The following is a 2339-nucleotide window of genomic DNA, read 5'->3' on the forward strand; positions in this document are numbered from 1 at the left end:
GGTGGTCAGTGAGAAGAGCATAGTTCCCATTGAAATACTGGTCAGTTTGTTGATTTAAATTTACTTGTTCTTTATTTTAAATATTGTATTTGTTCCGTTTTGTTTTTTTACTTTAAAATAAGATATGTGCAGTGTGCATAGGGATTTGTTCATAGTTTTTTTTATAGTACGGCCCTCCAACAGTCTGAGGGACAGTGAACTGGCCCCCTGTGTAAAAAGTTTGGGAACCCCTGCCCTAATGTATAATATTCAAGGTGTTGTGTCCTTTCCCGACAGTGTGAAGTATAAAATCCAGGAATGTTAGACAGTTGAGGAGGTTCTTTATGGGGAAAACAGGAGGAGAGGACAAGGGTAGAGGAATCAGATCTTGAATAAAAATATGAAAAATAATACTTACCTGGCAGGGGAGATACCATGATCATGAAGGTGGTTTTCCCAGGGCGAGGCTTATCCATTGCACTTCGGCTGTGCTGACCCCTGTGATTTCCCCAAATGTGGGAAACTAGACTGCATAATTTGTGGTAGTGGGGGACTGCGTTCGTGCTCTCCCCTTTATTTTATTAAATTATTTTAAAAAATATGAAAAATATTCATTTCTAATAGTCTTTAGGCAAATTCCCTCCATTTGGAAGTAAACAACACAATGGAACAAGAAAAAAGTATTAAAAAAAAATCTATTCTTACAGAAGTAGAAGCTACATTATGATAACTCAGAACCAAAGTCCTAAACCAGGGGTCCCCAAACTACGGCCCGCGGGCCACATGCGGCCCCCTGAGGCCATTTATCCGGCCCCCGCCGCACTTCCGGAAGGGGCACCTCTTTCATTGGTGGTCAGTGAGAGGAGCATAGTTCCCATTGAAATACTGGTCAGTTTGTTGATTTAAATTTACTTGTTCTTTATTTTAAATATTGTATTTGTTCCCGTTTTGTTTTTTTTACTTTAAAATAAGATCTGTGCAGTGTGCATAGGGATTTGTTCATAGTTTTTTTTATAGTCTGGCCCTCCAATGGTCTGAGGGACAGTGAACTGGCCCCCTGTGTAAAAAGTTTGGGGACCCCTGTCCTAAACTAAGCATTGCATCTGGCGTAAAATATAGCATGAACCAGGAGGAGTAATGAACTGCACATGTGCCGTTCGTGTAAGCTGTGGGCACAAAGGAACATTTGAGGTATAAATTGTTCTACCTAGACCCAGCGATTCAAAGGGGATAGCCTACTCCCTCACACTGAGATCCTTTCTGCTCTCCGTAGTCCTGTAAACCTTCTCCAACATGTCCCACTCCTTAGTTTGTAACTTGAGACCCTGTCTGATATGTCTCCAATCTTCTTTTTCAGTTAATTATTTCCTTCTTTAGTCTTAAAAGTTCGGAGTATTTGAAGAATAGACACATGAATTAAACTGAGGATAGTAAGACATTAATTAGCTTTATATTTGGTAAGCTCCTTGCATTTATAATAATGATGAGATTTCAAAAAAGTCTTTTGAAAAGCAGTTCTTCGCCATCAATATATGTCCTTTCTTCATAGAATAGGGCCAAGCCAAGTAGAGGATGGAGAATTAACAAAAAAAATCTATATATGTAGAGAGAGGGGGGTGGTTAAGGAGGGAGGGAGAGAAAGAGAGAGAATGAATACAGATATGTTATTTTAGCAGATATTTTTATGTGAATTTGGATTCTGTCTAGGGGGTTCTTCCTAACACCCACTTTTTGATCTCTTAATCCTTTGGGCAAACAATGGTATATGTTTAATGAAGTGATTTTTCTCCCACCTTTGTTAAGCTACACTTCCCGCTGGGCAGGTTGGTTTTCATTAAGAGAAGACTCTGAAATTGTTCAGAACAGGACATTCATTAAATTTACTTTGAAGCTGTGCTGTACCTTGAGTTGACATTTGCTCCCAATTCTACTTCCCTTTTCAAATCATCCTCAGTCCCAATGTCCAGTGTAGCTCAAGTCACTACCCTGAATGGCAGCACAAAACCATCACAAATAATACAGGAGGAGCGGTATGGAAAAGTCCCTAATTTGACCCCTTCTTATTAAATTCTGGCAGTGAAATCAAAGACTTCAAATTAAACTCCTTTGCCATTTTAAATTAAAGTTCGAAGAAATTGAAATCCAAGTCCTGCTGCCCAGCGTGTTGGTCTGTTCAGTCTTAGCCAGAGCTGTCGTAGCCTCCCACTGAGGTACTTACACATGGATTTTAGCAGCTGCCGCCTGGTGTTCTCTCGTTGTGTAAGTACTTGCTGAAACTGAAATAATTCAAAGCTCAGCCTCACATTGTATAGATGGTATTTGAAGAGTCTCCAGAGTAGCGGGACACACTTATTCTAATG

At 39.8% G+C, this 2339-nt stretch overlaps 1 non-coding gene across 1 annotated transcript; it reads left to right on the forward strand.

Moving 5' to 3' along the window:
* The first annotated feature begins 389 nt into the window (after window positions 1–389).
* LOC136382723 (U1 spliceosomal RNA) lies at window positions 390–553 on the forward strand. The gene has a single exon (XR_010747340.1). It is a non-coding gene; the product is annotated as a U1 spliceosomal RNA (small nuclear RNA).
* The last annotated feature ends 1786 nt before the right edge of the window (window positions 554–2339 follow it).

Source organism: Saccopteryx leptura, chromosome 10 (assembly GCF_036850995.1).
Source record: "Saccopteryx leptura isolate mSacLep1 chromosome 10, mSacLep1_pri_phased_curated, whole genome shotgun sequence".
NCBI lineage: Eukaryota > Metazoa > Chordata > Mammalia > Chiroptera > Emballonuridae > Saccopteryx > Saccopteryx leptura.